The sequence below is a fragment of the Bombina bombina genome, chromosome 7 (genome assembly GCF_027579735.1).
Source record: "Bombina bombina isolate aBomBom1 chromosome 7, aBomBom1.pri, whole genome shotgun sequence".
NCBI lineage: Eukaryota > Metazoa > Chordata > Amphibia > Anura > Bombinatoridae > Bombina > Bombina bombina.
In genome coordinates this window covers 493,508,227-493,521,611 of record NC_069505.1, presented here as the reverse complement: position 1 = coordinate 493,521,611, position 13,385 = coordinate 493,508,227, and the positions used below count along the sequence as shown (strand labels likewise).

General features: G+C 38.5%; 1 protein-coding gene across 1 annotated transcript in view; it reads left to right on the top strand.

The window, feature by feature from the left end:
* Positions 1–859: 859 nt before the first annotated feature.
* LOC128666837 (uncharacterized) overlaps positions 860–13,385 on the top strand; it is a 231,350-nt gene continuing 218,824 nt past the window's right edge. Inside the window, exon 1 of the mRNA XM_053721639.1 lies at positions 860–882. The gene's annotated coding sequence lies outside the window, so the exon portion shown is untranslated. The remainder of the gene's footprint in view (positions 883–13,385) is intronic.

The following is a 13,385-nucleotide window of genomic DNA, read 5'->3' as shown; positions in this document are numbered from 1 at the left end:
CTTGTTTCCCTAAAGGAACAGCATTGCATTACTGGCATCTAGCTGAACACATCTAGTTAACCAATCACAATAGACAAATGTGTGCAGGCACCAATCAGCAGCTAGCTACAATATGTGCATATTCTTTTTCAATAAGGGATACCAAGAGAATGAAGCACATTTGAAAATAAAAGTGAATTTAAAAGTGTCTTAAAATTACATTATCTATCTGAATCATGCAAGGTTAATTTTAATAAAAACTGTACGTCGCCTGTAAAATAGTAGTACAATTTGCTAGACTACAACACTGAGACACGGAGTGAACTGTAATGTTGTAAACAGACCGAATGGTGCATAATAAAATGGTGCCATTTGCCTTTCTCGCAATCTCAAGATGAGTACAGCACTGTTTCACATTTCTTGGAGGTTGAACTTCAGCTCCATATTAGCACTATATGAGCGAAGTGCTGAAAAGTGAACCTTCTCTGCTCTGGCCAATTAGGGACAGTTATAAATAGGTCACTAGAATGTGCAGCCAATGGCTGTGTAGGATATAACCATGTTCTGCTCTTCCATTTCTAACAGGAACTGAAAAGCTCAAAATGTCAGAATAGAATTAAAAGAAAAGGGAGCAAAATAAATAATGAAAGTATATTGCAGAGTTCTTTTTATATATATACGATTTATTATTTTATATTACCATCTCAAAGAGTTTAATGTTCCTTTAACACTGCTTAGCACTTTTTTATTACAACAATGAAACAGACTGTTTAATATCCCTTTAATACAGCTATATATGTTAATTGCAGGAACGTCCACTGGCGATCGTCTAGAAAAAATAAATAAACAACGAGACTCCTTTGCATTCTGACTGCTATGAATCTAGCCCAATCACATAAAACTGTAAGTATTTAATAGCAATCAAACCTATATTTTTTAATGATTGTACTAATGGTATTTTTTTATTTTTTAAAGCAGCTAAATAAATAGTAACAACGATCACAAGTGATTAATTTTATAAAAAAACACCTTTATGTGTTAAAGGAACATTACATCCCAAACTGGATTGCACAAGTGTAAATTTCAGTTTAGTATAGAAGCATTATTGTAATATACATGTATTAGAAAAAAATGCTTCTAGTAAAAGCTGTAGCTGTTTCAAAGATGTATTTAAGTATGCACCGTGCACCAGCATTTTAAACACAGCACTTGCTCAATGTATCATCTGGTAAAGACTCAATTTGCATAATTGCTGATACAAGCCCCACTGGCTCTCTTAACAGCTGCAGTATTTAAAGGGACACTAAACCCATTTTTTTTTCTTTAATGATCAGATAGAGCAGGCAATTTTAAGCAACTTTCTAATTTACTCCTATTATCAATTTTTCTTCGTTCTCTTGCTATCTTTATTTAAAAAGCAGGTGATGTGATGCATAGGAGCCGGCCCATTTTTGGTTCAGAGCCTGGGTTATGCTTGCTTATTGGTGGGTAAATGTAAGTCACCAATAAGCAAGCGCTATCCATGGTGCTGAACCTAAAATGGGCTGGCTGCTAAGATTTACATTCCTGCTTTTAAAATTAAGATAGCAAGAGAACAAAAAAAAATTGATAATAGGAAAAAAATAGAAAGTTGCTTAAAATGTCATGCTCTTTCTGAATCATGAAAGAAAAAATTTGGGTTCAGCTTCCCCTTAAACTGCTGGCACACTGAGAATATCTAGCTATGCTTTACATGCACGTGCAAGGAAAAACAGTGATAACTTTTACTAGAAACATTTTTGCCAGTACATGTATATTGTAAATACGTTTCTATCCAAAGATGTAATTCATCTATGTGCATTTTAGTTTTGACCGCGATGTCCTTTTAAAGGGATAGAAAGGTCAAAAAATGAAATTGCATAGGTGCATTTCAATTTGAAAAAGAAGCATTTTTGCAATATACGTCAATTAGCAAAACTACTTCTAGTAAAAGGTCTTACTGTTTTTCAGTGGCATACGCACATATCCTGTGAAGACCTGTGCACCAGTGTTCATGCCTGCTCAGAGAGTCAGTAGTGGCTTCTATGACATGTCTTTAGAAGCAATACCCAACACCGCTAGCTCTCTGAGAAGGTGTGTTGTTTGAATACTGGTGCACAGGCTTTCATAGGATATGTGCATATGCCGTCAAAAACAGTAATACATTTTACTAGAAGCATTTTTAATAATGCAAGTATATTGCAAATATGCTTCTATTTCAAATAGAAATGCACCCAACGCACATTTAGGGGCAGATTACGAGTGGAGCGCAAACATTTGTGCGCCAACTCTATCAAGTTTTTGCGATTGTTTGCATGCAGGTTAAATTTGTGCGTATGCTGCCAAAAACAGTAATACATTTTACTAGAAGCATTTTTAATAATGTTTCAATGTTTGGTGCATTTCAAATAGAAATGCACCCAACGCACATTTAGGGGCAGATTACGAGTGGAGCGCAAACAGTTGAAAGTAAATGGGAACGCATGTGCGTAATCGCAATTTATGCTAGAATGATTACCGCAACCTCAGAGCTCTGTTTAACTGTTTCACGAAACTAAAATGTGTCACAAAACACATCAAAAATACATTACAAAGTACCCTCATAATAACACAATCTAGTAAAATTATTCAAACAAATAATTGCACAAAAACATTATAAGGGCTCAAAGATAGGAGGTCTCAGGTGTATATGTCTGTATATTTGTACATATGTATTTATATGTGTATTTATGTATTTACAGACATATATACACATATAAACACATAAATACATATATACACATATAAACACATAAATACAAATGTACACATATACACACACATGCACATATACAGGGAGTGCAGAATTATTAGGCAAGTTGTATTTTTGAGGATTAATTTTATTATTGAACAACAACCATGTTCTCAATGAACCCAAAAAACTCATTAATATCAAAGCTGAATATTTTTGGAAGTAGTTTTTAGTTTGTTTTTAGTTATAGCTATTTTAGGGGGATATCTGTGTGTGCAAGTGACTATTACTGTGCATAATTATTAGGCAACTTAACAAAAAACAAATATATACCCATTTCAATTATTTATTTTTACCAGTGAAACCAATATAACATCTCAACATTCACAAATATACATTTCTGACATTCAAAAACAAAACAAAAACAAATCAGTGACCAATATAGCCACCTTTCTTTGCAAGGACACTCAAAAGCCTGCCATCCATGGATTCTGTCAGTGTTTTGATCTGTTCACCATCAACATTGCGTGCAGCAGCAACCACAGCCTCCCAGACACTGTTCAGAGAGGTGTACTGTTTTCACTCCTTGTAAATCTCACATTTGATGATGGACCACAGGTTCTCAATGGGGTTCAGATCAGGTGAACAAGGAGGCCATGTCATTAGATTTTCTTCTTTTATACCCTTTCTTGCAAGCCACGCTGTGGAGTACTTGGACGCGTGTGATGGAGCATTGTCCTGCATGAAAATGATGTTTTTCTTGAAGGATGCAGACTTCTTCCTGTACCACTGCTTGAAGAAGGTGTCTTCCAGAAACTGGCAGTAGGACTGGGAGTTGAGCTTGACTCCATCCTCAACCCGAAAAGGCCCCACAAGCTCATCTTTGATGATACCAGCCCAAACCAGTACTCCACCTCCACCTTGCTGGCGTCTGAGTCGGACTGGAGCTCTCTGCCCTTTACCAATCCAGCCACGGGCCCATCCATCTGGCCCATCAAGACTCACTCTCATTTCATCAGTCCATAAAACCTTAGAAAAATCAGTCTTGAGATATTTCTTGGCCCAGTCTTGACGTTTCAGCTTGTGTGTCTTGTTCAGTGGTGGTCGTCTTTCAGCCTTTCTTACCTTGGCCATGTCTCTGAGTATTGCACACCTTGTGCTTTTGGGCACTCCAGTGATGTTGCAGCTCTGAAATATGGCCAAACTGGTGGCAAGTGGCATCTTGGCAGCTGCACGCTTGACTTTTCTCAGTTCATGGGCAGTTATTTTGCGCCTTGGTTTTTCCACACGCTTCTTGCGACCCTGTTGACTATTTTGAATGAAACGCTTGATTGTTCGATGATCACGCTTCAGAAGCTTTGCAATTTTAAGAGTGCTGCATCCCTCTGCAAGATATCTCACTATTTTTTACTTTTCTGAGCCTGTCAAGTCCTTCTTTTGACCCATTTTGCGAAAGGAAAGGAAGTTGCCTAATAATTATGCACACCTGATATAGGGTGTTGATATAATTAGACCACAACCCTTCTCATTACAGAGATGCACATCACCTAATATGCTTAACTGGTAGTAGGCTTTCGAGCCTATACAGCTTGGAGTAAGACAACATGCATAAAGAGGATGATGTGGTCAAAATACTCATTTGCCTTATAATTCTGCACTCCCTGTATATATATATATATATATATATATATATATATATATATATATATATATATATATATAAGTGCATTGGAACCCTTTGTAGCTAATTAGATAAAACATGTAAAAACATATTTATGCAATATTTACTTTTAATAAAGTGTTATATTGTGTATTTACTGTAAATATTTAACATTCCAATGTTCTGCACATAGAAGAATATGTTCTAAGTTGTTTTAAATAGATATTCCTATATATATCTGTATATATATCTATACCTATATATAATCATGTGTGTGTATATATATATATATATATATATATATATATATATATATATTGCACCAAAATACCATCAGATATATACAGAAACATGTATCTATATGAATACATAGGGGCCGAATTATCAAGCTCTAATGGAGCTTGATACCCCGATTGGCCGCGAATCTGCAGGGGGCAGCATTGCACAAGCAGTTCACTTGTGCAAAGATAAATGCCGACAGTGTATGCTGTCAGCATTTATCGATGTGCCGTGGACATGATATGCTACATCGTATCATGTCCGCTCCACTATGATAAATTGGCCCCATAAATCCTATTCTGCTATGTGAAGATCATTTGAATGTGAAATATTCATATTTTCATGTCAGGTTAGCGCACAATCGAATATGCGTTCGGGTTAACGCACGAGTTGGGTGTGTGTCCCCCTTTTTTTTTCCATTGACTTCTAGGTCAATGGAATAGGATTAGGTTATTTCTCTTGCGATATTGTAAGTTCGACTTTTTTGTTGGGTAAGCTCGAGAGCAATAATTTTTTATTTACAACTCGTAATACCAGTGCAACCTGACGCGCGCAAGAAGTTAACTTCTAGCGCAATTAGCGCTCTAGCGAAACCGTTAAATAGCAATCCACTTGTTATCTGGCCCTTCATTTTTTTACCTTTCTACCCCTTTAAGATCAGTTTTATAACAGTTAAATTATGCGCTTAGCCCATGATGTCTCACATTTTTATTTTCATTTAACCCTTTCGAACACAGTGGTAAGAAGCAGTGTTTTTGCAGCTCTCATGCTGGGCACATGGTACATTTCCTTCTTCAGTAGTTTAGCATTAAACAGGAACACAAAAAGCCAGCTGAGTTTAACTAATTCACAGTCAGAGTTCCTTGAGATGTCGTAAATTGCAATGTGCAGCCAGCCACTCGAGCTCTCAAGGGAACTGTTTGTGCTTTAATGGTAATACATATCTTTTGTTACCGCTGCAATAATTAGTTCTGCCTTGGCAACCTCACGCTGTACCCAGTCTAAAAAGCAACATAAGGTTAGAAAAATACCTATCAATAAAATATGAGCAATTATATCTCATCATAGCACTGTCTATCTATAATATACACACCCATATGTATGTTTATATATATATGTGTATATATATATATATATATATATATATATATGTGTGTGTGTGTGCGTGTATATTGACTTTCTCCAACATTGGTGTGTCCGGTCCACGGCGTCATCCATTACTTGTGGGAAATATTCTCCCCCACAGGGAAAGGCAACGAGAGCACACAGCAAGAGCTGTCCATATAGCTCCCCCTCTGGCTCCGCCCCCCCAGTCATTCTCCTTGCCGCTCTGAACAAGTAGCATCTCCACGGGGATGGTGAGGAGTTTGTGGTGTTAGTTGTAGTTTTTTATTATTCTATCAAGAGTTTGTTATATTAAAATAGTGCTGGCTTGTACTATTTACTCTACAACAGAAAAGTGATGAAGATTTCTGTTTAAGAGGGCTATGATTTTTTTTTCTTCTAAATTGCAGGCTGTTAGGCTCGTGGGTGCAAAAAATGCTAGAATTTATTGCGTCATTTTTGGCGCGAGACTTTTTTGGCGCGAAAATTACGTTTGTTGACGTTTATGATGTCATTTCCGGCGTCATAGTTGACGCCGAGAGTTTTCACGTAGTTGCGTCATCTATGACGCTCATGTTTGTTGCAGATGTTTTTGGCGCCAAAAAAATTGTCAATTGTGGGCGTCATACTTGGCGCCAGTTTTTTTGACATTATTTAAGTCTCAGTTTCTTTTTGCTTCTGGTTCCTAGAGGCTTGTTCTGTTTGCATTTTTTCCCATTCCTGAAACTGTCATTTAAGGAATTTGATAATTTTGCTTTATATGTTGTTTTTTCTATTACATATTGCAAGATGTCGCAATCTGACCCTGTATCAGAATCTACTTCTGGAAAGTTGCTGCCTGATGTCGGTTTTACCAAAGCTAAGTGCATTTGTTGTAAACTTGTGGTAACTGTTCCTCCGGCTGTAGTTTGTGTTAGTTGTCATGATAAACTTTCAAAAGCTGATAATATTTCCATTAGTAGTAGTCCATTACCTGTTGTTGTTCCTTCAACATCTAATGTTCAAGATATTCCTGTTAATGTAAGAGAATTTGTTTCTAATTCTATTCAGGAGGCTCTGTCTGTTATACCACCTTCTAATAAACGTAAAAGGTCTTTTAAAACTTCTCATAAATCAGATGAATTTTTAAATAAACGCCAACATTCTGATTTATCTATCTCTGATGAGGATCTATCTGGTTCAGAAGATTCTGCCTCAGATATTGACACTGACAAATCTTCATATTTATTTAAGATGGAGTTTATTCGTTCTTTACTAAAAGAGGTGTTGATTGCATTAGATATGGAGGAGTCTAGTCCTCTTGATATTAAAACCAGTAAACGTTTAAATTCAGTTTTTAAACCGCATGTAGTTATTCCAGAGGTTTTTCCAGTTCCTGATGCTATTTCAGATGTAATTTCTAGGGAAATGAATAGTTTGGGTACTTCATTTACTCCTTCTTTAAGGTTTAAGAGACTGTACCCTTTGCCGGCTGATAGATTGGAGTTTTGGGAAAAAATCCCCAAAGTTGATGGGGCTATCTCTACTCTTGCTAAACGTACTACTATTCCTACGGCAGATAGTACTTCTTTTAAAGATCCTTTAAATAGGAAGCTTGAATCTTTTCTAAGGAAGGCTTATTTATGTTCAGGTAATCTTCTTAGGCTTGCTATTTCTTTGGCTGATGTTGCTGCAGCTTCGACTTTTTGGTTGGAGGCTTTAGCGCAACAAGTACCAGATCATAATGTGTATAGCATTGTTAAGCTTCTTCAACATGCTAATAATTTCATTTGTGATGCCATTTTTGATGTCATTAGATGTCAGGTATATGTCTTTAGCTATTTTAGCTAGAAGAGCTTTATGGATTAAATCTTGGAATGCTGATATGACTTCTAAGTCAACATTGCTATCTCTTTCTTTCCAAGGTAATACATTATTTGGTTCTCAGTTGGATTCTATTATCTCAACTGTGACTGGGGGGAAGGCAGCTTTTTTGCCTCAGGATAAAAAATCTAAGGCTAAATTTAGGGCTGCTAACCGTTTTCGTTCCTTTCGTCAGAATAAGGTACAGAAGCCTTCTCCAGTCTGGAATAAATCCAAGCCTTTTAGAAAATCAAAACCAGCCCCAAAGTCTGCATGAAGGTGCGGCCCTCATTCCAGCACAGCTGGTAGGGGGCAGATTACGATTTTTCAAAGATGTTTGGATCAGTTCAATTCAAAATCATTGGATTCAGAACATTGTTTCTTAAGGGTACAGAATAGGTTTCAAGGTAAGACCGCCTGTGAGAAGGTTCTTTCTCTCACGCATTCCAATAAACCCAGTAAAGGCTTTTCTGAAATGTGTTTCAGACCTGGAGTCATCTGGGATAATTGTGCCAGTTCCATATCTGGAACGGGGTCTGGGGTTTTATTAAAATCTGTTCATTGTACCAAAGAAAGATAATTCTTTCAGACCAGTTCTGGATCTAAAAATTTTGAATTGTTATGTAAGGATACCAACATTCAAAATGGTGACTATAAGGACTATTCTGCCTTTTGTTCAGCAAGGGCATTATATGTCCACAATAGACTTACAGGATGCATATCTTCATATTCCAATTCATCCAGATCACTATCAGTTCCTGAGATTCTCTTTTCTAGACAAGCATTACCAGTTTGTTGCTCTTCCTTTTGGCCTAGCAACAGCTCCAAGGATCTTCTCAAAGGTTCTCGGTGCCCTTCTCTCTGTAATCAGAGAGCGGGGTATTGCGGTGTTTCCTTATTTGGACGATATCTTGGTACTTGCTCAGTCTTTACATTCTGCAGAATCTCACACGAATCAACTCATGTTTTTTCTTCAAAAACATGGTTGGAGGATCAATTTACCAATAAGTTCCTTGATTCCTCAGACAAGGGTAACCTTTTTGGGATTTAAAATATATTCAGTATCCATGACTTTGTCTCTAACAGACAAAAGACTTCTGAAATTGGTTTCAGCTTGTCTGAACCTTCAGTCTCTGTCATTCCCTTCAGTAGCTATGTGCATGGAAGTTTTAGGTCTCATGACTGCAGCATCGGACGCGATCCCCTTTGCTCGTTTTCACATGAGACCTCTTCAGCTTTGTATGCTGAACCTTTGGTGCAGGGATTATACAAAGATATCACAATTGATATCCTTAAATCCCAATACTCGACTAGCTCTGACTTGGTGGTTAAATTACCACCATTTAGTTCAAGGGGCCTCTTTTGTTCGTCCAACCTGGACTGTGATTTCAACAGATGCGAGTCTTTCAGGTTGGGGAGCTGTCTGGGGATCTCTGACAGCGGAGAGGGTTTGGAAATCTCAAGAGGCGAGATTACCAATCAATATTTTGGAACTCTGTGTGATTTTCAGAGCTCTTCAGTTCTGGCCTCTTCTGAAGAGAGAATCATTTATTTGTTTTCAGACAGACAATGTCACAACCGTATGTCAATCATCAAGGTGGGACTCACAGTCCTCAGGCTATGAAAAAAGTATCTTGGATACTTGCATGGGCGGAATCCAGCTCCTGTCTAATCTCTGCGGTTCATATCCCAGGTATAGACAATTGGGAAGCGGATTATCTCAGTCGCCAGACTTTACATCCGGGAGAATGGTCTCTTCACCCAGAGGTCGGAAGCAGTGGATGCGTTGTCACTTCCTTGGAATTATCAACCTGCTTATATCTTTCCGCCCCTAGTTCTTCTTCCAAGAGTGATTTCCAAAATCATAATGGAACGTTCGTTTGTCATGGCCACACAGGTTTTGGTATGCGGATGTTGTTCGGATGTCCAGTTGCCAACCTTGGCCACTTCCGTTAAGGTCAGACCTTCTATCTCAAGGTCCGTTTTTCCATCAGGATCTCAAATCATTAAATTTGAAGGTATGGAGATTGAACGCTTAGTGCTTAGTCATAGAGGTTTCTCTGACTCAGTGATCAATACTATGTTGCAGGCTCTTAAATCTGTGTCTAGAAAGATTTATTGCCGAGTTTGGAAGACTTACATTTCATGGTGTTCCTCTCATAAGTTCTCTTGGCATTCTTTTAGAATTCCTAGAATTTTACAGTTTCTTCAGGATGGTTTGGATAAGGGTTTGTCCGCAAGTTCCTTGAAAGGACAAATCTCTGCTCTTTCTGTTCTGTTTCACAGAAAAATTGCTAATCTTCCTGACATTCGTTGTTTAGTACAGGCTTTGTTTCGTATCAAGCCTGTCATTAAGTCAATCTCTCCTCCTTGGAGTCTTAATTTGGTTTTGAGAGCTTTACAGGCTCCTCTGAGCCTATGCATTCTCTGGATATTAAGTTACTTTCTTGGAAAGTATCCTTTCTTTTGGCTATCTCTTCTGCTAGAAGAATTTCTGAATTATCTGCTCTTTCTTGTGAATCTCCTTTTCTGATTTTTCCTAATCCTAAGAATTCTTTGGAAAGATCTTTGCATTCTTTGGATGTGGTAAGAGCTTTGAAATATTATGTTGAAGCTACTAAAGATTTCAGAAAGACTTCTAGTCTATTTGTTATCTTTTCTGATCCTAAGAAAGGTCAGAAAGCTTCTGCTATTTCTTTGGCTCAGAAGGCTATGTGGTCTTTCATTCATTATGACTTTGAATGGAACGTAGGTGCACAAAAATATTGTTCTTTTTGAGTTAAAGAGACAGTACCGTTTTTTGTGGGGTTCCTTTTATTTGATACATTTCAGCTGTTTACTGTATAATACAGCTTTGTACTTAAAATGGAACAAGTGTACACATGAAATAAAGATTTTTTTTCTCACCCACATGCAGTGCTCTGCGGTTCCTTGCAATTGTCATAGGGATTGTGTGCACAAGACAGGGTTGCTTTAATGTACATAGCAATGTCTATTTCCAGCAAGGTTAACATAATACTTGGATAATTTCTGACACTGAAATAAGAGGATTTGAAGTTACAGTACCGTTTTTGTGTTAAATTTTATTAAAATATTACACTCTTTTTCTGAACTTTTCCTTTTATGGGAAATAGGTTGACAATGATCACTTTATTCCACTCACCTATTGTGTTCACATGTTTGGGCACACGTGCAATGCCCTGTGCTTCCTCGCGTACTCGTCTGGAGTTTTTCTCTGCATATCATGCGTTCCAGGGTTCTCCCATGAGGAAACTAACCTTACTAGAGGAATTATTTTCACCTTCGCACAGGTGTAATCTATCCTAGTTCGTCCTGTGAGTCATACGGAGTATAAAAATCCGTATTCCACTTAAGGAGATGTTTCCCATAACCGACTTAGTTAAGGAACAGACTTTACTTAGGAGTAGTTCCCAACTTAGCTAAGAGATCTACTTTCTTTGTTTGAGACTAATTAGATTCTCAAGGGTTATCACAAAGATTGGGAAAGGATTGTTCACCAAGGTTTACAATATCTTACAATTGTGTACTTTCTACCGTCCTTAGCGGACTGCATTTTGGTTTGATGTGTTTGATACTTTTAGGTCAGACACTCTCCTGTATGGAATCCAGGATAAGATAAAGGCTGTCAATTGACTGAGTTCCTTTATTTCAAATTCTTACCTTGAAGTTCTTCAACTGGGAGCGTAGGTTTCAGGTTTTTTCTTTTCCAGATTTAAAAAAAAGAAAGAGGCCAGCTGTAGTAAACTGATAGTTAACTCAGCTGTTTAGCAAGCGGAAGTTTTGCAGTTTGAAACCAGCTGCAGTTCTTGGGATCCAATTACCTGCTGTTGCAGCAAGGACAGCTTGTAGGACATGACCCCGATCGGGATCGGATTTTGTTGGGGACAGAATTTTCAGTTTACATTCAGGCTTGGATTCAAGATGTTCAGAATCCCTGGACAATGGATATATAATGTTTCAGGAATTCGCAGTGGTCTGGTTCTGCTTTCAGATTTCTGCAGACCAGTCAAAGAGAGAGGTGTTCTTACATTGTGTAACAGACCTCTTCTCCATGGGAGTACTTAGCTTGTTCTGATACAGGAACAGGGGCAGAATTCTTGTTCAGATCTGTCTTTGACTTCAAGACTCTAAGCAAGTTTCTCAGAGTTACATTGTTTCAGGATGGAAACTATTCGTACCATCCTTCCATTGATCTAGGAGGGTCAATTTATGACGACGATGGATCTACAGGATACATATCTTTATGTTCCTATTCACAGAAATCGTCACAAGTTCTTGAGTTTGTGATTTTTCTGGGCAAACATTTTTTGGTCGTGACCTTCTTTTTCAGTCTGGCCACGGCGCCCAGAATTTCCAACAGGTTCTGGGGTTTCTGCTGGCAGTTCTGAGACTGCAGAGCATTGTGATGGCGCCTTATCTGGACGATCTTTCTGGCATAGCTTAGTGGCTAGCACGGCTGCTTGGAACGCAGAAGGTTGAGAGTTCAAATCCACCCCCAGGTGCTGGTACTTTATTCTAATCTAGGCGTCATCTTGTCAGTAGCCAAGGTCCCATTCCAACATTGTTCTATCTTTTCTGAGACCTCATGGGTGGAAAGTTAATCTGGGAAAGAGTTCTTTAATTCCGAAGGTAAGGGTACCTGTTACGGTTACCCTTAGTCTCGCTGAGAGATGGACCGCTTAGTATCCTGGATCCCTATTGCTAAAGAGGGGAGAAGCTGCTTTCCATAGTATTCTATATGAGTCTCGCAAATATAGAATAATCTCCCTTAGCTGCAGTACAGCTAGGATACCCTTCTGCCCACAGAAACGAGTCAACGCTGCGATTGAGGGTCAAACAAGAACTCAGGACTGGGATGCCCAGCCTGCTTTTTATTAAGGTTACATGCACACAGGGCACTCCCAGGGGGAGAGGGGGGGGAAGCACAAAATCCCCCATCACACATTTAGATAGAGAGCCCTGTCCTTTGACAGGCCACAATAGGATTACAGTACTTAAGATAACAAGTTTACAAGTTCATCTTATCAATTAGCAGTCTGGCTCCAGAGGTGATTAGACAATGGGATTGGTTATCACTAAACTTAGAGCTGAGGCCAGCAAACGTGTATTTAGGCAATAGTTTCTAAAAGCTGAAAAAAAAAGTTAACTCTTTATGAAATGATACTTGTTACGGTTTTCTTGGAGCACTTCTTAGGCGCTGGCTTGCTGGTTCAGGCATTGCTGCTGGGAAATAAGCTCTTCACAACAAAATAACTAATGCTTCTGTAACAGTACCCTTCTTGGGGACTCTAATCGACTCTATATCCCTGAGAGTTTTTTCTGGCAGCAGTCAGAAAGACGAAGACTCTGGTTTCCATGTCGAGCCCTTCAATCCACCCTTCAAACGTCAGTGGCTCAGGGTGTGGAGGTGATCAAATTGTTGGTGGCTATGGTTATCATACCGTTTGTTCGGTTTCACTTCTGTCTTCTACAGCGAAGCATGATCAGGCAGTGGATTAGGAGTTATTCAGATTTATCTACTCAAATAATCCTTGAACAAGAGATGAGGGTCTTTCCTAAATGATGTTTTGTCTTTAGATCATCTATCCCAGTGGATTTGCTTTCACAGTCCTTATTGAGTGACTATGATAGGGAACGCCAGTCTTTTGAGATGGGGAGATGTCTGGGACTCTTTCAGGGCCCAGGAGATATGGACTCAGACAGAGTCTTTCCTTACCATCAATATCCTTGAGCTGTAGGCGTTCTTCAATG